Source organism: Erinaceus europaeus, chromosome 14, assembly GCF_950295315.1.
Source record: "Erinaceus europaeus chromosome 14, mEriEur2.1, whole genome shotgun sequence".
Lineage (NCBI taxonomy): Eukaryota > Metazoa > Chordata > Mammalia > Eulipotyphla > Erinaceidae > Erinaceus > Erinaceus europaeus.
The window spans coordinates 13,800,884-13,825,192 of NC_080175.1; the positions used below are offsets into that span (position 1 = coordinate 13,800,884).

A 24,309-nucleotide genomic window follows, 5' to 3' on the forward strand; every position below is an offset into this window, starting at 1 on the left:
CTTAGTACTATGCACACTTACCCAAGTGTTCCACAGCCTGGCCCTTAATAAATGAAGTTTACAAAGGCCAGAGGGGTAGTTCAGCCTGCTGGAGTATAGGACTTGCATGCCTGGGGCCTCAGGGGTTACAGGTTACAATGTCTGGCACCACCTTATGCCAGAGTTGTGCAGTGCTCTCATCTTTCCTTTCTCTCTCACACTCTAGCGTCCTCTTTCACAGTAAGTAAATAATTTGAAAAGAAATCTACAAACCCAAGGTGGGTATTATATGTGTGCGTACAAATTGTAGCCCTCTGGAACCTCTTTGACTCTTCAGTGTCTTCAGGGTCAGAGGTAGCTCATAAGATCCAGAAGTGATTGGAAATTCTCAGCTACAGGTAAGAAAAGCCCAAGCTTTTCTCCTGGGATCCCAGGCTGCTGCTGGCAGAGACTGGTGCTTTGTGCAACAGAGCAATTTAAGGTCACTGTTGGCATGAAGATTTTGCTCAAAAAAAAAAAAAAAAAAACAACTTTTGCCTACGATTTGACGGTCATATATTCACAGTAGTTTTGTGCTCAACCAGCTTTCTGGGATGAGATGGGGTGGGTGGAGCCCCACTTTGTAGCACCTGCCAATTTCTATGGTGTAAATACTCTCACCAAAGCCACAAAAAATTTAACAACTGGTTCTCAAAGTTCCTGCTGATTTCTTGAATGCATACCATAGCTAGCTTTAGCTGAATGACCTCTTTCTCCCCATAACTCATTGATAAGCCATACTTTTAAAGCCCCAATTCCTGCAACTGGGGAAATAGCTCAACTGGTAGAGAGTAAAACTTATATGCCTGAGGAAAGACTTGGCATAACTAAGGCTCCTGGCTCTATACTGGGCACCACACATAGTGGAATGGTATTTTGGTTTCTCTCTACTTAGAAGTAGGTCATATATTTATTCATATATGAGTCTGTGAATTTCTCAATCACTTTCAGAGTTTTGGCAGGAAGAATCCTGACCCTAATATTGGGGATACAACTATATACATGTAACTTTGGGAGTCTTCACAGAAAGATAAGAAATATTGAAGAATACCTAGGAAGGTTATTATCATTATTTTGCAGTGAGGATTATTTCTGGGGCTCTGTGTTTGCATGATTCCACTACTCCTGGAAGCCTCTCTCTCTCTCTCTACACACACACACACACACACACAAACAAACACACACCCATACAAACACATACTCTCTCTCTCTCTCTCTCTAGGGGTAGGTAAGAAACAGAGAGGGAGAGAGATGGAGGAGAGAGATATTGACAGAGAGAATGAGAGACACCACAGCACTGCTCTACCGCTTGCGAAATTTCCCCTGTGCAAGTGCCTGCATATGGTGGCTGGGGGCTTGCACTCAAATCCTCAGGCACGGAAAAGTGTGCGCTCTACTGAGTGAGTTGTCCCCTGACCCCTGGTTATTACTGCTATTTTTAAAATTGTATTACTTTCAGGATCAGAAAACACTCCATGTAAAATGAATGGCACAGATGGTGGCCCTAGGAGCTCATAGCAAGCAAACTCCTGAGAGGGTTGTTGTTGTTGTTGTTGTTATTTGGTTGGGAGTGAGGACCCGGGGATGAAGGGGATTGGAGGGGCACATAGGCTAGAAGCTGAGTTAGTAGTGCAGAGAGCTATTCAAAGTTTGGGACTGGGATTACATTTGCTTTTCTCCTTTGCAGCAGAGAAAATACCACTCTCCAAAGCATGTTAACGATCAGCAAAGCTGTGGACCCCAAGACTGTACCCTGGAACCAAGGCAAGATGAATTTATTGATCTTAATTGATCAATTACACTCCCTACCCAAAATTCACCCTGAAAGTCAGGTACGAAAAATTCAAAGTCCTGTGAGACTCATTGCTTTTTCAGAGGGTGGGAAAGGGACTCTTGACTAAGCCGGTTCACTCCCTTTAGAGCTCAGTGCCCTTTCTTCCAGATGTCTATCATTTTTGGAGACATTGTTGGGCTCCATTAGTCTGCCAGAGAGTTCCCTGCAGTCTCTGCAGCCCCTTTTTCTGCCATCAGCAGACCCAGTAGGAAGCTCTCTGGTGGGGCTTGCTACCTACCATGTGCTCAGGAGAAACAGGAGACAGAGCCATACCGATGAGCCACTGGGACCCGGGCCTTTGGAGGTGTGATCAATGGGAGATCCAGGGTGTCCTGCAACATCCCTTTCTGTGTTTGTGATGGTGGTTTGAAGAGAAAACACATCATCCAGAGGACATTCCAACAGCCAGGCTGTTCTTACTGACGACATTTGTGCTGCATTCTTCCTCTCCCCTAGTGTACTGTTGCGACACTCAGACTGGTGGCCCTGGGAGCCAAATGGCTGATTGAGGGCCCCAGGAGGCCACCATTCCAGATGACTCTGTGGCTCACCAGTTCTCCTGAAACACTTGCTAAACTGGAACTCTGTAACCAAGAACTGCAACTTTGCACTGCTCCAGTCTGGACAAAGCTGAGAAACCATAGGTGCATTTCCCCTCAACTCCCCCGGATTACCTGGAGCATTAAACTATTGTTCCAGATGTTCGCAGCTGGATAAAACACATGTCCATAAATCTGTGTAGCTTCACTAGGGGGAACTTCTGGAGGTTTCTGAAAAGCAGTCCATAGATTTCTCTGTCTCTCTGTCTCTCTTATTCCTTGATTTCTTTGAAGCTTATCTGAACCTCTATATTGACTTGTCTGGAAAAAAGAAAAGATAAAGAGAAAAATAAAAGGACACCCTGCCACTGGTTGTTTTCCCTTCTCAATTTTCTTGTCAGCAGATTCATGGTGAAAGAATGTCAATTTTAACCAATTTCAATTTTTCGGAAGACAGGGGGTTGGAAAAGGAGAATTTATAGACAGCTAATAGAAACAAAAGAACCATCTGTTTTTTTCAACTATGTTTTTTCTCTGAGCTGATTCTTGCCAAGTCCTGTCTGTTTTTCCTCACTGTGTCACTGTGAAATGTCCCCTTCTCCCATCCAGTCTGAGCACAGCAGTAGGTGGGTTTCTCGCAGGGAGCTGGGTTGATTTGGAAACCGCAGGGTCACTAAAGAGGATGATAATCACCTCTGTCTCTCAGGCAGGACTGACCATGTCATAGGAAGCAGCTGGGGCAGCTGGTGAAGTTCATCCAACCCCGGCTATGCTTATCCATTTGTCACTTTGTAGTGACAGTTCTCACTTTCCTCTAGGAACCTCCAGGGAGGTCTCACACTGTGACTCAAACTCAGTCATGGACCGGAGCTTCCAAAGACTAGGCATTTGTTTACCCCAAAGCCAGAAGTGGCTTCTCAATGAGACACACATGACAGCCACCCCGTTGTCCTTAACCTTCCAGCCTTTGAGGTCCTCACTGGCTCACAGCCCCATGCTACATTTAAGAGTTGGATTCACTCTTCCAAGCTTTCTGAAGGTTTCATGGAACTCTGTGTTCTGCTCGACTAATCATATTCAGACTCTCATTTAGTAACTTGCCATCTTGCTTCCTTCTACTTGCATGCTCTGTCTCTCTCTGCCTTTCCCTCTAGTCTGATGCAGTTCCCTTTTGACAACCCACCTTACTCCAGGACTGAGACCCTTGGCTGATCTTCCTGTGGTCTCGGAGTGGTCTGGTGGGGTTCCTGTAGCACAGGACACCGGTCCTGGTTTTCCTCCTCAAGTTCTTGGTCTCCAATTCTGCTGCTAGGTCTTCTTTTGTTTTCAAACACAGCCCTTCTTTCCTTTTAGCCTCACTGTCATTCCTACTGTGCCAGCTCATCCTGGTCCTCTAGGCTTCCACGAGACTGTCATGTCCCGTGCATTTCATTTTGCCTTTTTCTCAAATCTCATCTATCCCAGGCAGACTTCTCAGTCAGATTCACCTCCTTTCACCAACTGGTCCATTAAACCCATGAGGATGTTTTTTTTCTTTTTCTTTATTAGGGAGGTTAATGGTTTACAGTCGACAGTAAAGTACAGTAGTTGGTACATGTGTGACATTTCTCAGTTGTTCACATTACACTCTAAGCCCTCCCCACCACACACACCTAGGTCATCCTCTGCCATTATGTCACAGGACCTGAACACTGTCCTCTGCCCTAGAGCCCTTTACTTTAGTGCAATACACCAAATCCAGGATCTTTTTATTCTCCTGGAAGAAATAAAGAAACAATGTCCCAGAGTAGAAAAAAATATCGTTGATCAGCTGTAATATATATTAGCCATGACCAATATTCGGATAGTGAATATTTCATCAAATTATTTCTTGCTGAATAATGACAGAAGGAGGAAACACAAAGTAGAACCTGTACTGGGTTTGGTGTATTGCACCAAAGTAAAGGACTCTGCAGGTTGGAAGCATTTCAGGTCCTGATGCTTGATGGTGGAGGAGGATGCAGACTGGAGCTCAGTGTTTTGCAGAAAATTGAGAAATTTTGCACATGTATCAAAAACCATAATTACAGTATACCATTGATCCCCCAATAAAAAGTTTTTGTTAATTAATTAATTAATTAATTAACTATACTAAACTCAAGATTACATGGTGCCAGTATTGGATCTGGCAGAATTTTGAGCATCAGATACCGGTTTTGTGCTAGACAATGCAGATAGAAAAACGGGCATGACAGATGTCTAGCTGATGAGCATAGCCACGCGGACTGCAGAGGACCTCAGACTCTGTCTCATTCTCCCTCTCTGGCCAAGCCGGGCTGAAAAGTTAGACTTAGAGTCTATCTCAACCCTCAGAGATTTGGAGACCCTAGAGCTCAGGACATCCTGGTGGACTCTGGAGTTGCCTGAAACGTCCCAGTCTCCCACCAGGACTGGTGACTGGAGTTGGGGATACACATTCTGGAGTAGTGGCAAGAAAAGGGGTGAGGGTGGGTCTAGAGCCCAGAGGGAGGTGGGGGCTGGCTCCCCAAAACACCTCCAAGAAGTAGCAGGTGCCAGTTTCTGTTTTGTGACCTTGTCTGTGGTTACAGTGTGATCCCTCAGTATTTACTATGGGGGCAGGGGCCCCAGGGAAGCCCATGGACAGCATAATTGTGGCTCTCAGCAGTTGTGTTCCTGTTCCTGAGGTTGAGTAGAGAAGCTGAGAACATGTTCTGAGGAGAGTGAGCCTGTGATGCCAGCTGAATGCCAAGCAGCAGGGAAGCAGGTGAAGGTGACCTCGTGGAGGAGAAGCAAGCCCTTGCCAGGCTGCCGTGGGATTGACTGCAAGGGGAAACTAGAGTTCAGTCCATATTTTTTACATCCTGTGTGCCCTACTTTCATTTCCTACAACCTCTGTTTTGCTTTTGTGTCTATTTTTAGTACTTTTGTTTTTGGTGGCCTTGTGTTATTTCTCCACTCCAGGCCACCTTTTCACTGAGAAAGAGAGAGAGAGAGAGAACTATCACAGCACAATAGCTTTCTCCACTGCCATAGTGCCTCCCATGTGGTGTTGGGGTTCAAATCTGGCCTGTGCTCATAACAAAGCAGGTGTACCATACTGGGTTTCTTAGGCCCTCATTCTTATTCAATTTTTTTAAATCTTTATTTATTTATTTATTGGATAGAGATAGCCAGCAATTGACAGGGAAGGGGGCAAAAGTGAAGGTAAGAAACAGAGAGGCACCTGCAGCCCTGCTTTATCACTCACAAAGCTTTCCCCATGCAGGGACCGGGGGCTCAAGCACGGGTCCTTGCGCATTGCAACATATGCACTGAACCGGGGGGCCACCACCCAGCTTCTCATCTCTATTTAAAAATTTTTTTAATTATCTTTATTTATTTGTTGGATAAAGACAGACAGAAACCGAAAGGGAAGGGAGGGATAGAGAGGGTGAGAGACAGAGAGACACCTGCAGCACTGCTTCACCACTTGTGAAGCTTTCCCCTTGCAGGTGGGGACTGGGGTCCCCACCTGGGTCCTCAAACCTGGGTCCTTGCTCATTGTAACATGTGCGCTCAACCAGGTGCACCACCACCCGGTCCTTCATTTCTATTTTTTAAAGACATGAAAATCAAATTATTTGCTAATAACAAAGCCACCTAAAAATGTCAGTTCTAACTAGCATGTGGTCTAGAGCAGAACTTATCAAATGTTGACATGAACATTAATTCCAGGGCATCTTGTTCATATGCAGCTTCTGGCCCTATGGCTCTTGTGGGGCGGGGCAAGACTCTGCATTTCTTACCAACTCTTTGGTGACATTGAAGTAACTGACCTGTGGAACACTGTTTGAGTGATGAGACCCAGTGATCTAATGGGCTCTACTAACTCATGATAAAAGGGACAAGGGAGACAGGGGAAGCCAAGACAAGGCCTGTCAGGGACTGAGAAAACAAGATGGCAGAATTCTTCTTCTTTTCAAGGCTAAGGATCATTGTCCTGGAGTTTGTTCTGAGCTGCCGATGCACTGTCTCCCTGATGCCCTCGAATGTCCTCATCCCTCAAAGGATGGAATCACTTCACCAGGTTCCTTCCAGTTAGTATGAAGAGCTCCCCTGAGTTCTGTTACACACTCTGACTTTTCTTTTGAGCTACATTTCCACGGTCTTACATAGGGAAGGAATCTGTCTTCTCATATTGCCGAAGAGTAGATATTATTCATGGAAAACCTGTTTGTTATCTTGGTTACTCTTCACAAGTCAGCAAGGAGTTTTTTCCTGTCTGGTTCCAGAGGAGGAAACCGAGGCACAGAGAAATCAGGTGCAAGATTCTGTTCACGGTCCTGAAGACGATCCTTTGCAGAGCTGACGCCTCCGGCTATAGTCCTCCCTCTGCATTTCACTGCCTTTCCAGTACTGGCTCCTTTGAACAGCTCATGACTTTCAGATCCTGAAATCCATTATTTCCAACCCTGCTGCCAAACAGGGTGACTTTAAATTACTAGAGACAAGACAAGCGGAAGGGTCATTAAATACCAGGAAATTTTTATTACACAGCCCAGTGGATCTGCCTTAATGAAAAGAATTTTTTTAAAAATTTCAAGGGTAAAGGAATAAATAAGTAAATAATAAGCATGTCATCAGTGAGGCAAATAACTTCAGATGAATGTATGCTTGTATGCCTTTTGATTTCTCTTCCATTCCATGAAGCAAGCGCATGAAAGAACTGCACTATTTTATAAGGAATGTTTATGAAACAGTAATTCTATGTTTAAGCAAAATAGTGCTCAAAACATCAAATTTCTTCTTTGGGTAATTCTCACAGTCAAGACATGTAGGTCATTGATGTTCTGAAGATTAGAACAGCTGATAATTTTTTTGTATGTGTGAATACTATTTTGGTTAATATAAGACTAGGGAAGACATTGTAGACATGAGTGAGTGACAAATCATTTTATAAACTATAAAAACTAATTAAATGTAAGGACTCAAATAATTGACGCTAATGTCATAAATGTAATGCAGATGCCAGTGTAATTATTGAAAGAGGATGATATTCTTAACTATTATTTGCCACTGTATTATTACTACTGTACTGCTCAGAATAATTTAAGCTCAAAATATGGTAGTAAATAAGCCAAAACTGGGAATCATAAAAAGAGAAAATGTCAATATACTAAATACCATCTCTTACATAAAATAAAAACAGTATTTACTACTTCGTTTTTACTGTTAAATAGGAAAAAGCTGAACTTAAACTAATGCTGGCTAGCAGCATAGTAAGAAGAGGGTATGGTGTACTTTTGTTTTCCAAATTTAGAAAAGATACTTTAAAATATATCAGAAAATAAATAACCTCAAAATGTACACAGCTGTTGCCTCCATTACTACAATTTTGTATTATCTTATTGTCTTCTTTATAGCTTTTACCCAAATTTTAAAACCACAAAATATTTTATAATATATGAACAAAAGTCCCAAAATCAAAGTAGTAGAAATATGCTCATTTAAAAAACTAAACACATCCAGAAAGCTAGCTTTACATAGTCCACTGTATCAAATCACTGTGCTAACTGGATTTTCTCCTTTTTAGCCACCTGTATTCCCAGTAGGAGATGGATCTGTTTCAAAGTCTTCAATGTGGAGATGGATCATTGCTATGTAAACCTGGAGCCTTCTTTGATATGTGAAATGACTTTTACTTTATTCAAATATTGGGTTGTTGGAAAGCCATAACATATTTGTCTAGGATTTTCTATGCAAAAAAAAAAAATGTGTCATGATATCAAGCTTAAATTGTTTAAGCAGTTCTGAAAAAAAAAATTTTTGAATACCTTCTTCTAGCGTTTGCCCTTCTTCCGTAGCCAGTCAACAGCTTCAGGTTGAGCCTGATGTAAAGTTTCGAGACCTCCTTTGAATCTGGAGAGGTGGCAGTCGTTGACTATGTGGGTCATAGTCTGTCTGTAGCAGCAGGGGCAGTTCGGGTCGTCTCTGGCTCCCCAGCGATGGAACATAGCGGCGCACCGGCCATGGCCTGTTCGAGGAGGGCCCAATCATAACGTGCTAGGTCAAAGCTGGGTTGACGCTTGCAGGGGTCTGTGATGAGGTGTTTGTTCTTTACCTCAGCTGACTGCCAACTCTGTTTCCAAGAGTCTGGAACAGAGAGGTTCAGTGTAGGCATAGGGGACCAGATTGGGTGACGAGACGTCAAGCGTTGGACAGGGTGGGCGAAGATATCCGCGTATATTGGCAGGTCGGGTTGAGCGTAGACGTGGAAAATGAACTTAGATGATGCCGCATCCCAACGAATATCTGGCGGGGCGATGTTGCTAAGAACTGGCAGCCATGGAACCGGGGTGGAACGGATGGTTCCAGAAATTATCCTCATGGAGGAATATAATTTGGAATCGACCAAGTGGACATGGGGGCTACGGAACCATACTGGGGCACAGTATTCTGCAGTGGAATAGCATAATGCCAGAGATGATGATCGCAGTGTGGAAGAGCTCGCACCCCATGAGAAGCTGGCCAGTCTTGCAATGATGTGATTCCTCCCGCCCACCTTTGCTGCAGTTTGTGAAATGACAGAGTGCGATCGAGAGTAACGCCAAGATAGACTGGCTGGGCTTCATGCCGGATTCTCGTATCGCCAAGCTGCACATTCAGCTCACGCGAGGCCGAGGCATGGTGTAGATGGAAAACAGATGATACCGTTTTTGCAGTGCTAGGGATTAGTCGCCATTTTTTACAGTAATCAGATATCAGAGACATGTCTTTCGTGAGTGTTTCCTCGAGGATGTCGAACTTGGATGCCTGAGTTGCACAGCAGATGTCATCGGCGTAGATGAACTTCCTTGAAGAAGTTTCTGGGAGGTCATTGATGTAAATATTAAATAGCGTAGGAGCCAGAACAGAGCCCTGGGGGAGGCCACTTGAGACAAGTCTCCATCTGATAGACTTGTCACCCAGATGCACCCGGAATCTTCTGTTTTGGAGAAGAAACGATACAGTGTTGGCCACCCATGGAGGCAGGCATCTTGAGATCTTGACTAGCAGACCACGCTTGCCAGACTGTGTCATAGGCTGCTGTGAGATCAACAAAGACAGCACCCGTCTTTAAATTCTTCTGGAATTCATTTTCAATGTAAGTTGAGAGGGCCAGGGCTTGTTCGCAGGTAGATCTTCCTGGGCGGAAACCAGCTTGGGCGGGTGACAGGAATTTCTCTGTAAGAGGAGAAATACGTGACAGAAGCAGCCTCTCAAGGAGTTTGTAACACACGGAAAGGAGAGAAATTGGTCTATAGCTGGCGGCCAGTGTTGGGTCTTTCTTTGGTTTCAAAACCGCTATTACCTTCGCACGACGCCAAACTTTGGGCATAGACTCAGATTCCAAGATGTGGGACAGGAATGAAGCGAGCCACTTCTTTGCCGCGGGACCCAGGTTAAGAATGAGTTCTGGGGTGATGTTATCATAGCCAGCAGCTGTTCCCGGTTTAACCCTCTTCAAAGCGTCTTCCAGTTCAGAATACCTAAGTTTGAATACCTAAGTTAGCTAATAAACTTGGCAACCTAGAAGAATGACCTCAAGAAGGCACCATAAATCCTTTAATCAAATATTTATTACTTAGCCCTAGATATCTTCCTCTCCTACCTCTAAATAATTTCCCTCCTTCACTCTAACTATTCAACCAATTATACAAGAGATAGTAAACAAGATTTACCTTTCTATGTTTTCATCTCTTCTGACAGGGCATCAACATTATTGCCACTATTTGCCAATCTTAGAAGACAGGCTGTATATTATTGGCCCAGAGATATTATGGATATTTATCAAGTAAAAGACAATTATTGTCCCTAAGACAACATTTATTATAATTATCAAACAAGTAAATGCCAAAAACTTAGGATCAACTTGGACCCCTCTCCAATTCGAGGCTGGACTCTGCAAATCTAATGCTGGCTTGGATATAATAAATGACATTCAAGCCTTTAACAACTGGAAGAAAATTTAAGCTTGTCAAAGAAGAAACTACACAAACTGGAAAGGAGCAAGAGGCTGGCTCATTTAATGGTGACTATGTTAGCTTAGCCAGTACCAAGCTACCTCATCATCTGGGGTCCTCGTCAGGGAAACTTTGGATTTCTACATAGATACTATGGGCTTAGACATATAACTATTTCCTTTCTTGACTACCACTGGTCATTTCCATCAAGACTGCCCTCATTAACCCTATTGTGAGCTTCCTCAGGACTTTACCCTCACCACAAACTGTCAATGGTAAGGGAGGCTGGGTCATCCTACTCTGACACTTGAAGAGGACTGGTCCTATAATGAATGCAGCCTAAAATGTTCCCAGGTGTGACTATAGAGTGTCAGACTGACAGGGAACTGGAGGTCATACAGGCTTCTGTGTTAAATATGAATATACATTGACTCTGGGTCAGATTAATGTGGTAAACAGTTAATTGCATTTATATATATATTTTAAATTTGGGAGCAACTCTCTGTCCCAACTCAACTCTAGAGTTCTCTTCTATACTTTGACACCATCCTCTAAGATAATGTTTCTAGACTAGTTTCATGTTAGCTATGAAACTCAAGCAGAAACTATTAAAGTAATGGGCTTCTAGGAACATACCTCAAATAAAATTCTAAGTTCTTTCCACCCCAGGATTCCTATTCTTACTTGTTCTATTCCTATTCTTCAGTTTCTGTTTATTAAATATGTTGTCCTGCTTTATATTTTACTGCTCTTTAGCCAAAAAGTTCCAGATGCTATTATGATCACATCCTGATCTCCCTAAGAAAATCACCTCACCCAGAACCTCATCTTCCCAGAGCCCTACCCCACTAGGGAAAGAGAGAGACAGGCTCAGGGTATGGATGGCCATAAGGCTACCAGAGGAAATCGCAGAGAATCCAGACTGGCTGGAGGAAGGAGCAGCCAGGAGTGGGTGAGCTGGGGATGGCACATGTGCAGGGGCCCTAAATGGTTCACCAGTGACACTAAACTTTATTTCACAAGCACTGGGGACAGATTGTGTGGGAGGAGGGCAGGACCTCAGCAAGGCAACTTGCCAATGCTGAGGTGGATGGTGACTGGGTGAAACAGAGAGAGGGATGTGATTAGCAGGACCCAGTCCTGGAGCATGAACCCTGGAGAGGTGCAGCAAGAGGGAGGCTGACCACTTACTCCAACGTGGGAGGCTAAAGCCCTCATCATGACTACAACACCTGCCACGCTCAAAATCAAATTCCCTTTTTTTCTCAACTCTTTTTGTCTTCTCTCCCTCTTGCTTCCATATATATATATATATATATATATATATATATATATATATATATATTTACTTTTTTCATTTTTTCTTTGTTGACAGAGACAGAGGGAAATTGAGAGGGAAAGGGAAAGATGCCCAAAGTATTTCTCTACATCTTGTGAATCTTCCCCTGCAGGTGGGGACTGGGGTCTCTTTTTTTATATTTATTTATTCTCTTTTTTGTTGCCCTTTTTATTGTTGTAGTTATTATTGATGTCATTGTTGTTGCATAGGACAAAGAGAAATTGAAAGAGGTGGGGAAGACAGAGAGGGGGAGAAAAAGACACCTGCAGATCTTCTTCTTCAATGCCTGTGAAGGGACTTCCCTGCTGGTGGGGAACCGGGGGCTTGAACCAGGATCCTTAGGCTAGTCCCTGCGCTTTGTGCCACCTGCACTTAACCCTCTGCGCTACCGCCCGACTCCCCATACTGTATCTTTTACACAGTTGTGTTTTCTTCATTGTCTGGTTCATGTCACCAGACTGGTAGCTCCTGTCTTATTCACAGCTCTCTGCCTGTAGCTGGCACATAGCAAGTGCTCATTAAATAACTGTTTGATGGTGAGGGTGTCATGGACAAAAACCAGACTGTCAGGAAGAAGAAGGTGATCTGGGTAGGAGGAGATCTCTGATAAAATTGGCTGAGAACATCAGCTCTTGAGTGTTGAGGGCCGCTAGGAGGAGGCATCCTCCAGACAACCAGGAGCGTGACTGGAATTAGGATGCCTGGTTCAGACTGAGAGAGCTTGAGTATGGGAATTATTGGCAGAGAGAGAAAGAAAGGAACATAATGTTGTGCACAGGGCACAAGAACATTGTGAGCACAGCACTGGTGAGTAAATCCTCCAGGAGAGGAACAGGGAAGGTCTGACTCTATGAATCAAGGAAGAAGACAGTTTCTACATGTAGGTGATCAAACTGGCTCATGTAGCTGAGACTTCAGAGATAATTAAGAAGAGGTGAATTAGATGAAGCTTGAAGGAATCATGTTAAGTGAGACAAGCCAGAAAGAGAAGGATGAATATGGGATGATCTCACTCATGAACAGAAGTAGAGAAATAAGAACAGAAGAGGGAACACAAAGCAGAACTTGGACTGGACTTGGTGTGTTACACCAAAGTAATAGACTCTAGTGGGGGTGGGGGTGCCAGATCCTGGAACATGATGCTGGAGGAAGACCTAGGTGGGGGGGTTAGAGTGTTATGTGGAAAACTGAGAAATGTTAAACATGTACCAACTACTGTATTTTGCTGTTGAGTGTAAACCATTAAGCCCCCAGTAAAGAATATATATATATTTGACTTAGGTGGATAGGGAATCACCAAAGTGCTCTTTTGGGTGTCTGGAGCAAGGACATTGAACATACCAGAACTCTCAGCACCTAAAATGACTTATTTAGAGACAAAGACACCACAGCACTGGAGCTTCCCAGGGTTCCGTGACATTCCCATGTGGTGTCAGAATTCAAAACTAGGTCATGTGTTTGCACTCATTCTCTTCAATCTTTTCTTTCCTTTTAAATTTTTTTAAAAAATTTTATTTATTAAAAAGGTAACATTGACAAAACCATAGGCTAAAAGGGGTACAACTCCACACAATTCCCACCACCAGAACTCTGTACCCCATTCCCTCCCTTGATAGCTTCCCTATTCTTTATCCCTCTGGGAGTATGGACCCAGGGTCATTATGGGGTGCAGAAGGTGGAAGGTCTGGCTTCTGTACTTGCTTCCCCACGAACATGGGTGTTGACAGGTGGATCCATACTCCCAGCCTGTTTCTCTCTTTCCTTAGTGGGGTGAGGCTCTGGGAAAGCAGAGCTCCAGGACATATTGGTGGGGTCCTCTGTCCAGGAAGTCTGTTTGGCATCATGTTAGCTTCTGGAACCTGGTAGCTGAAAAAAGAGTTAACATATAAAGCCAAACAAGTTTTTGACTAATCATGAACCTAAAGGCTGGAGTAGTGCAGATGAGGAGTTGGGGGGGGGGGTGTCTCTGTTTTGTAGATAGCTAGTAGGCATATTTTAGTTATATTCCAAAGGGCCCGTGACTATACTATTTTTTTTTTCTCCCTGAGCCTGACATCTGATATGCAGGTGGATCCAAGTTATTGTCTGGGGAGATGATGTCATGGCTGGAAAAAGGACCAGACAGCTGGATCAGGGAAGAGAGTAGCTCCCAAATATGGGAAAGGTGTATAAATATTGTTGACTGTAGATCTGATCTGGCACCCATATTCAGCTTAGGAGCCTATGCGACCTCTGCATCCTTGTAGATCTGAGCTCACATTCTGTGGTCATGAGTAGGAATGTTCCAGGCTGTCCCAATTTTGGGACCCATCTACCTCGGGTGGAAGATAGAGTATGTTGTCCATCTTCCCTTTGGAGGATAGAACATTTTCTACTGTTGTTGATCCTTCTTCAATATTTTCTTCTGGAGTGAACTTTCAAGTGACCCAAGCGGAGACCAGGCCAGTGTAATATATTGAGGACATGTCCAGTATCTGAAATGTGGTCAGCTTGAGCTGAGATGTGGTCCAAGTACAAAGGACATAGACAACTGTGATGGTTCAGAAAGGCCAGATTAGACACAGAATGCAGTGTTCTGTGCATAATTTTTATACTGACCACACATTGAAATAATATTTTCATTTTAACTATATTGGCAAAATTAAGAACACATTGGATTAAATAAAATGCTATCAAAAGCAGATTGCACTTACAAGAGTGCTTATTGTTTGTTGTTTTTGCTTTTTAAAAGATAATTACTAGAAGCTCTAAAAGTACAGACATGGTTCACACCTTATTTCTGTTGAAAAGAGCAAGGTTTTTCTGCCAGCTTGAGTTAAAATTTGCCAGAATATAGAAACACATCTTTTCCTTTTTTTTTCTTTTATTTTCTTCCTTGGTCCCTCTTTTCCCTCTCCCTTTCCCTCCCCTTTTAGCAGCTACTTAATTTTTCAAATGGACACCTGAGTGGTTGATATTCCATTATCGATATAAATAGATGTTCTTATATTATCAAGCCATCAAATGGCTTCAGCGTTACATTGCTGGGAACTATATTAAAGTCAGTGATATGTTGTCCATTAGCTGTTCTGAGCTCTTGGCCTCCCCAGGAGAAGAAGAAACAGCATAAATGAAGTTGCTTCTACACTTAGCAGCAAATAAATGAAAACCTTTGAAGAAACCACCTACGTGAAGTCCTGGAATTGTAATTATCCAACCCTCCAATTTGGCAAACAGAGATTTTTATTACAATCTCACCATCTCTCAAATAATGATCCCATCAGTGGGAGGAAGGGGAGCTTGTGGGCTGCATGGATCCAAGACAAAGACATTACTTATTTGGACACTTAAACCACTGCTTAAGAAGGAAATTCCCAATGTTCATCTTGGCTGAGGTCAGGAATTATTTTTGATGCTGTTAAGGTTAGCCTTGAACCTTCTGTATTTGCCTGCAGTGCCATGAATTTGCTTGTTTTTCAGAAAAATAAAGGGACATGGTAAAATAAGTTGTTTCTACTCCTCTCTGGTTTCTGCAAACATAATTTCAGTATTTCAATGCAGTGTTGTGTGACTTTGTAAATATCGTTCCCAGAAACAAGGAGTTGAGCTGCAAAGGACCCCCTAGGTGATCTTTTCAATAGAGGAGGAAATGGACTGAAGAGATCCTATGGTGGGGGAGTCATGATGGCTCTTCCTACATGTATTATCTAGGCCTCACCTCTCCATCTGCATCCTCTACCTCCCTTTTCCTGAGATCTTCTCTGAGCACCGAAGTCTCAAAGATCCTTTCTCAGCCAGAATAATCCACGTGGGGTTTTTTCTTGGGATTGCACTGAATCTGTATAGTCCTTTGGTAGGCTGACTGTATAAAAAATGCCAATTCTTCCACTCCCAGAATAACCCTGTATTTCCTTGTGTCTCCTCCTCCTCTTCCTCCTCTTTCTCCTTCTCCCTCCCCCCACCCCTTCTGCTGCCATGACCTATAGCTTTTGGTGTGTAAGTCTTTCACCTCCTTTGTTAAATGTATTCCAAAGAACTTAATTCTTTTGGATGCAACTGCAAATGGGATTATTTCCTTGACTGCCTTCTAATTGGTTGCTTACATACAGGAATGCAGTAAGATTTTTTTAATATTGATTCTAAGAGTTTCTTTTTTGGTTGTCATTCTGTTTTATGAATTAATAAAAGGGAAGTTAGCCCTCCCTGCTCTCCCCAATAATTGATTTGGGAACTTGGAGTTTCAGTGGACACCTTTGATCATCATTAGCATTTTTCAATTATGGAACTGTGAAAATAAGAACAAGATGAGTCGGCATTGCCTTTGACTTTGACTGAAGGACACAGGATTCTAGAAGCCCCCCAGGAATAATCTCCTTCCCAAAAAGGAGGAATCAGGGGGCCAAGGAGGAGGTTCAGTGGTAGAACATATGCTTTTCATGCTTGAGGCCCTGGGTTTAATTCCTAGCAACAAACACACACACACACCAAAAAAAAAAAAAAAAACAAGAGACAAACAAAAATAGCAGATTAGTACTCTGTTCTCTCTCTCTCATTAAAAATTAAAATAAAAGATATTTTTAAAATTGAAAAGGAAAAAGGGAAGCTATTTAGCATCCAGAGTTCTGGTCAGATACGGAACTCTTGTCAATATCAATAACATCACCTTCTAAACAAGCCAGAGTAGAGACCAAGTTTCACTGGCTGTGACCACCCCTGCCCATTCTAATATGTCCTAGTTCCTTATCAGTAGACTCTGAGATGGGGATTTTTTTTGCAGAGGGGTTATTAAGGGTGTCTTCTCAAGGACTAGGGGAGCAGGACAAGGAAGGGAGAGAACCAAGCATATATGAACTCTGCAGTGGAACCCCAGCCCCTGCCTGACCCCATGGGCACCTCTAGGATGAATATCAGTGACAGCTAGAGTTAGTCCACACTCCAGATTGTCCAATCCCTCTGCACCCCTCAACCACTGACCAAGAGCCAAACTGGCTGAGGTCAACTCCCAGGCAGTCCCAGTGGTCTGTAAGCATAATTCCCCAGGGCATTCTTTTGGAAGGAGTCTGGGATAAGGGTGGAAACAGAGCATCCAAGGACTGGGGATGGACACACAAGGCAGGAAAAGGGACACAGGATATTATTCTCCATGCCTATTGCACCACAGTTTTGACCAGGACAAAGTCTGCCACTATCGGCATGTCTTCCGCTATTCTGCTTCTGTTATCCAGGGCTCCTTACTCTGATGGCTGGGTCAGTTTGTAGAGTAAACATTCTTTTTTCATATGTATATGTATATATATATATATACTGCCAGTCTTCCATCCCTCCTTTCCTTTGATACTCTCCATGTCATTCTTTTTAAAAAGGTATTATGGGTCAGGGAGAAAGGTTAACATTTCAGCATAGGACTGAGAACCTGGAGGCCCCAGGTTCAGTTCTTGGCAAATCCATATGCCAGGGCTGAGCAATACTGATTTCTCTCCCCCTCTCTCTTCCTCTCTCTCTCTGTCTGTGTCTTTCTCTCTCATAAAGAATAATAATAATGTAGCAACACTAAAATAATAGTAACTTCAAGAATTTTTTTTTAAAAGATTTTATTAGTGAGAAAGATAGGAGGAGAGAAAGAACCAGACATCACTCTGGTACATATGCTGCCAGGAACTGAACTTGGGACCTCATGCTTGAGAGTCCAATGCATTATCCACTGCATCACCTCACTCTGCATCTTTTGTATCTTAATCTGTATCTTTAAGAAGACATTCTGCATCCTAGATACCTTTTAGCAGTACTGTGGATAAGCACCCAAGGGCCTGACAGTTAGCACCTCTGTCTCCCTCCAGCCCAGTGACTGCTTCCTGTGTGGTCCTATTAAGGGACTGCCTAGGTAAAAAGTCCTCTGGAGGAAACACATTAGCAACCCCTCCCCTGCAGCTTGCAGTGAGCCTGGAAGAGGGGCCAGATGCCAAGATGTCTGCATCCTGTACTGGTATCTCCCCTTCCACCTGGCTGCTGAGGCCATACAGTGCAGATGAGTGCAGGTGTGTACCTGGAGACAATGGCTGAAGGGTAGGAATCCCCCAGAGTCCATTTCAGTATCCTCTGAACCCACTATAGAATTTTTTATTTCATTTACTTACCGTTTCCTTCTTCCTTCCTTCCTTTCTTTCTTTATTTCTTTCTCTCTTTCTTTCTTTCTCTCTCTCTTTCTTTCTTTCTTCCTTTCTTTCTTTCTCTTTCTTTCTTTCTTTCTTTCTTCCTTCCTTTCTTTTCTCTCTTTGTTTCCTTCACCATAGCACAGCTAGATTCCAGCTTATAGTGGTATAGGCATTGAACCTTGGACTTTAGAGCCTCAGACATGAGAATCTCTTTGCATAACCATTATGCTTTCTCCTCCTCCCAACCCCCCTCCCCACTATAAATATTGAAAGACCAACAAGGGCAACAAAAGGGAAAATAAATAAATATTTAAAAATTTTTTTTTAAATTCAAAGACTAGAAAACCTAGGTCTCTCTCAAGTCTACATGCTTCTAAAGTGTGTTATTTTCTCTCTTTTCTTTTTTTTTTTTTTTTGCCTCCAGGGTTATTGCTGGGGCTCTGTGCCTGCACCATGAATCCACTGCTCCTGGAGACTATTTTTCCCCCTTTTTGTTGCCCTTGTTTTTTTTTTTTTAATTGTTGTGTGGTTATTATTATTGTTGTCGATACTGATGTCATTGTTATTGGATAGGACAGAGAGAAATGGAGAGAGGAAGGGAAGACAGAGAGAGGGAGAGAAAGACAGACACCCGCAGACCTTCTTCAATCGCTTGTGAAGTGACTGCCCTGCAAGTGGGGAGCCAGAGGCTGGAACCGGGATCCTTACATCTTCCTTGCACTTCACACCATGTGGGCTTAACCCACTGTGCTACCTACCTCCTGACTCCCCCCCTCCTCTTTTCTATCCCTGCTGTGTTTCAATAAATATTAGCTTCCCTGAAACTGAGTCTCTTATGATTCTTCCATGTAGTAAGTCTAGAACCTGACCAGCAGAAGTTAAAGGTGACCTCTAAACCCTTTGCCTTTTTTTCCCCACAACACCTTGATGGGAAGGAGGCTGAACATACAGATTATCATTTGTCATAGTGAGTTGTTTGGGTCAGTGTGCATTGAGCCCCCTTCTCTCCCCATCCACACACACAGGTAGGCACTTAGCCCAACTCTAGCACTGAGAATTAAGAGTATTTAGACCAGTGAGGAGAAGAAGATGTGAACCAGAGAGGAGGTAGTTGAGAGCTGTGGACATCTACATAGGGAAAGACCCCTCTGAAGGAAGCACATCAGCGACCCCTCCCCCTGCACTCTGCAGGGAGCCAGGAAAGGGAGCCAAACAGGCCAGCACCAGCCCCCCCCCCTCTACCTGCGTGCTAAGGCCATAAAACGTAGATGAATGCAGATGAATGCAGATGTGAGCACCCAGAGACAATGGCTGAAGAAAATCCCCTCAGGGTTCTGCTTGCCCAGAACCTGTTGTAAAACGTAGAAGACCAGGAAATTGGTGAAGCTCACACTCATCCCTGTCTGTCTTTCTCTCTCCCTCTTTCTCTCTGGTCAGCATGCCTCTAAAGTATGTATTTTCCTCTCTTTTCTTTCTTTTTTTTTTTAGAGTTTATTTTTGTTTCTTTTTATTTTTTTTAATATTTATTTTCCCTTTTGTTGCCCTTGTTGTTTTTCATTGTTGTAGTTATTGTTGTTGTTGTTTATGTTGTCGTTGTTAGATAGGACAGAGAGAAATGCAGAGAGGAGGGGAAGACAGAGAGGGGGAGAGAAAGATAGACACCTGCAGACCTGCTTCACTGCCTGTGAAGTGACTCCCTTGTAGGTGGGGAGCCGGGGGCTCGAACCAGCAATCTTACGCCAGTCCTTGCGCTTTGCGCCATGTGTGCTTAACCAGCTGTGCTACCGCCCGACTCCCTTTCCTCTCTTTTCTATCCGTGCTTTGTCTCAATACATGTCTCCCTGAAACAAGGCTGTCTCTTTTGTGGTTCTTCTATGTAGATGTCAGTCTGGAACCTGACCAGCAGAGTTTAGAGGGGACCTCTGTGCCTTTGCCCTGCTGTCTCTTGCTTCCCAGCTACACTACCTAAGAGATCTGCCAAGGAATCTGGTGCTTCATTGGCAGAGAATACAGTAAAGGAGCCAGTCAGAAAGATCTTGAAGGACCTGATCTGGGGAGCCTGTAAACAGAAGGTGACTCTGTCAAGGGCACTTACAGTGGGGGGCAGAGCAGGATCAAGAACCCCAAACACTTGACATGCAGTGCAGAATTTTCCACATCTTGTGGTCCTTAGGGTTCTCCAGAGCCACTATGCTCCCTCTCCTTCCTCTGGCAGCCCCATCCTGGCGGCCGTTAGGATTTCACAGACCCTATTCATTAGAGGAGTTCACTTGACCAGGCCTCCTCCAGCTAAAGGGAGCTGCCTGCGGAGGGGGCCTCAGCAGAAAAGCACTTAGACCTCATTTTCAGGCAGACCTGATGGAGCCTGGAGGTGTGTGAATAACTCCTAAGCTGGCAAGGAGCTCCAGCTGACTTTGAAAACACCCTAGGGGTTCTCTGCAGAGTGGCACAGTGAAATGCAGCCACACCGGTTTGGGCTATTTTAGGCTTGGAAAACCAAGGGAGGTGAGGTGGGGTAATCAGGCAGGCAGGCTCTGAGGGCAGATAAGTGGCAGGTCAACTCCCCCTACCCCCACCAGCCTCCAATCTTAGGTCCTTCTCCTCTCACCTGTGACCTCGCTATCCTCTTACCCTTTCTCCCTGGAAGGATGAGAAGGAAGAGCCCTTCTGACCTAAGAGGAAGTAAGCTGAGAAGGGGTGAGGGTGAGGCAAGAGCTCCTAGGGAGATACCCTCTAATAAGACAATATGCTGGTGGAGGTGTTGTCTGCCAGGCCCTGAATTCTCTTCCTTACATTGGATTTTCTTCCTACTTGGATTTTATTTCATCCCCACAGCCACACTTTGAGGGACACACAGCTGTTATTGACTTCTGTCCTGACAAGAAACATGGCCCAAGATGAGAAGTCAGAACTGAGCTGTGAAATCAGAGGGGACTTCATTCCTAAGTGACTTCACAATCCAGTGAACATCAGAGCTACATTTCCTTACAAGTAGGTCTCTCTCTATACCTCTGATCAGTTCTGGAAAGTTTCATAGGACAAGTCCCATTTCTTTAAGTTATTTTTTAAAAATATTTTTAAAAATATTTATTTCCTTTTTGTTGCCTTTATTGTTTTTATTGTTGTTACAAGTTCTTAATGTCATCATTGTTGGATAGGACAGAGAGAAATGGAGAGAGGAGGGAAAGAAGAGAGAGGCGAGAAAGACAGACACCCGCAGACTTGCTTCACCGCCTGTGAAGCGACTCCCCTGCAAGACTCCCCTGCAAGTGGGGAGCCAGGGGCTCAAACTGGGATCTTTACGCTGGTCCTTGCACTTTGTGCCATGTGTGTTTAACCCGCTGCGCTACCGCCTGACTCTTGGAGAGGTCCCATTTCTTAGAAGAGAATCCTGAAGTTTCAAAGGACTTATGGAAGCTGTCTGAGGATAGAAAGGGACATTCTGTCACTGTGGGTAGTGCTAGCATCAAACCTGGTCTTCTCTTTTTGTAGACTGAGCCTTATGCAGTACAGAGTGGCAGTTCTCTGAAACAGGCTCAAAGCCGCTCAGAGGATACGTACTTCTGTTCCTTTTCATGAGTAAACTGAGGTGTATAAGGACAAGAGTCTTGTTCAAGTTGATGGTAGACAAGGCTAAAACCCAGACTCTAGACCTTTATTTCCCCATTAGCCATGGTTATCTCAGGGCCACTTACCCTCCCCCGGAGCTGATCCTCAGGCGGCACTGACTTCTACAGCCCTGGCTTTTGGTTTAGTTCACCTTTTCTTCTGCCAAGTGGCTAATCTATAATCACACACAGAGAGGAGAGTCTGTGATTGTAATAGGATACATGACATCAAAAAGGCAGAATCAACATGAGGAAACCTTCAGTCTAGGTAAAAACCAGCCAGAGCCAGGAGACTACTGAATGCTGGGGCCCACACATCTGAGCAGGTACCCTTGCTGATGTCAATGCCCCTCTTCCAGCTCTTCAGAGCTACACTTCCTGACAACCTCACTTGCATAAGTGGAGGGGAGGGGACCAATCTGCCTGTTATAAGCCTGGTTGTGTGGGTACCTGTCTCAAATGCTTGACTTCTTGTCTTCCCTGAGTTTAATAAACATTGAGATTAATTATGACACTTGCTTTTGTTTAATCTGTACACTTGATGCATGGGAGCTGTAACACTGAAACCAGAACTGACAAGACCTGGTTTCTCCATCAGCAAATGGAAACTTATGTAAGCGTAAAACCCCTCCCCAAATCTGAGCCTCTCTGTAACACACAGCTAACATCATATAGTCTTTTTGCCACAGAATCCTAACACAGCTACACTTAAACTCAAACACCAAAATTGCTCTGGGTGTTCTGCATTTTCTTTATAAACACATGTTGGTAGGTTGGAGAGAGCAAAATGAATCTCCAGTCCTGGAACCAGCAGGCCCTAGATATTTTGAACATTACGACTTTTCCTCAGCGACAATATGGTCTACTTTTTTTTTATCTGTTTGTTTTTTTGTTTTGTTTTGCTTTATTTCCAGTTTTATTTCCACTGCTCAACTCTGGCTTATAGGGGTCTGGGCAGTAGTAGTGCATTGGATTAAGTGCACATAGTGGAAAGAGAAAGGGTTCTGGTTTATGATGGTGCTGGGGTTGGGGTGGGAATAAACCTAGGGCTGTGTAGCCTCAGGCAGAAGAGTTTCTTTGCATAACCATTATGCTATCTACCCTTACCTCCAGATCTACTTTCTTTTTTTCAATTTTGTTTTTGCCTGTAGTTAGGTAGATGATACAGTTTCGATGAATACTGTAAGTATAACAGAGAGCAACATTTCAATTCTCTGATCTATTTTTCTTTTTTCATTTATACTTTCTTTCTCTCAGTTCTCTGATGTATTTTTTTCTTTCTTTCTTTCTTCTGAAATGAACCATAGGAACCAGGTGCTAAGGATCTGGAAATGGATAACATAAACACAAGGTGTGCAAAATGTGTGCAGCACTGTAGCATGAACAGAGTAAGTCAGCATGCTTTATCTCCCTTAGCAGAGTGTGGGATGCTTAAACTTTATGGAGGTCTGGGTGGACAGGGGCTTCACAGTTGGAAGGTGAGGTGTCTAAGTCTAAGAGAAGGGCTCTCTAAAGGATATAGCTGGAGTGAGTGATCCCGAAGAACTGAAGTGGCATAGGAAGACTGGGGAGGGAGAGATGGAGTTGAAGGGCATGGCAGGGCTGGTTTTTGAAAAGACCCACATGTTATGGAAAGGAATTCAGCCTGTCTTCTCGAAGCAACCAAGAGGTATTATAGAGGCTAAGTAGGAGAGTGAGACCACCAACGTTTCTATTTTAGAAAGCTCACTGACTGCCTAGGAGGATGGACAGGTGGTTAGTGAGACCTGAGACAGGACACCATTGAAGAGAGATGAGAGTGATCACAGAGTGACAGAGATAGCACCACAATAATAAACGTGAGTCCTGAAGGTGAAGATAGAGGAGAGGGCCTGTGTACACTGAGATATTTAGGGAGAAGAAAAGAGCCAAGAGTGAGTGCTAACTTTTTAAAAATTGGATATCAGGGTGACTGATATACTTCAGAAGTGGTGGTGGTGGGGTGTCTTTTCAGAAACTAAAAATATTATAAATTACTATGTGGGACAGGAAATCAGCAAAATAGAAAAAGAAAATACCAGGTAATCACATAATCACCATCATCACCAGTCATCATCATCATAGCACGACTAGTTTTCATAGCTTGATTTATTTCCTTCAAGTTTACATCCCAGAGTCAGTTTCTTAGCGTTCTTTCTTAAGCACTGAAAGGTTAATGGAAAGCATGGTTTGATGCTTCGAGTCTGTGAAAAAAGTAATTTTTAAACTGATTTCTGGAGGCTTTGTCCTCATTTTCTATTTTAAAGAAAGCCCAACTTCTTGCCTACCTAGGAGCAGTCACTTTGATCTAGGGTTTGATCAGGAACATCTCGTAGTTTCATTTGTTCCACAGCTTGATACTTCCAATTATGTGTTCCCTTCTGCCTCCCCCACCAGCTCTGAAAATGACCAAGATGATGAAACGCCTCATGCTCTGTGTCCTGGAACATTCGACCTGAGATACCAGGAAGTGACAGTGTACAGATTAATTCTGCTTGTGACCCGAGAGACCCACTTGTTGGAGGAGAGCAGAGATTTTTCACTTAGTACTCCCACGTTTTCACAACCAGCATGTGCTCTGAGCCCTGTTCAGTTCCCAGCCTCACTCCACAGGAAGCCTCCAGCCTGGAAAATGAAAAGTTATGGATGGGAAACTTACAGGAACCTTGTGCAGGCTCTGCCTGGCTCTCCTGGACCAGAACAACTTGCTACTGGCCAGATCCGTGTTTTGCATGGGCAGGGGTGTTGAATATAACCTTCTCTGGAGGAAGGTGTTATGCAGACGATCAGCAGTTTGGACTTGGAATGAAAGGATCCAGGAGGGCAACCAGACAGATTCT

General features: G+C 43.7%; 1 long non-coding RNA gene across 2 annotated transcripts in view; it reads left to right on the top strand.

The window, feature by feature from the left end:
- LOC132532631 (uncharacterized) overlaps nt 1-8,179 on the top strand; it is a 33,755-nt gene extending 25,576 nt beyond the window's left edge. The window contains exons 3-4 of one of the 2 annotated variants that reach the window (XR_009544553.1): nt 2,309-2,496; nt 7,964-8,079. This is a non-coding gene — a long non-coding RNA (uncharacterized LOC132532631). Of the gene's footprint in view, nt 1-2,308; nt 2,497-7,963 lie in introns of both variants that reach the window. The other variant, XR_009544552.1, reaches the window with a different exon arrangement.
- Nucleotides 8,180-24,309: the final 16,130 nt, after the last annotated feature.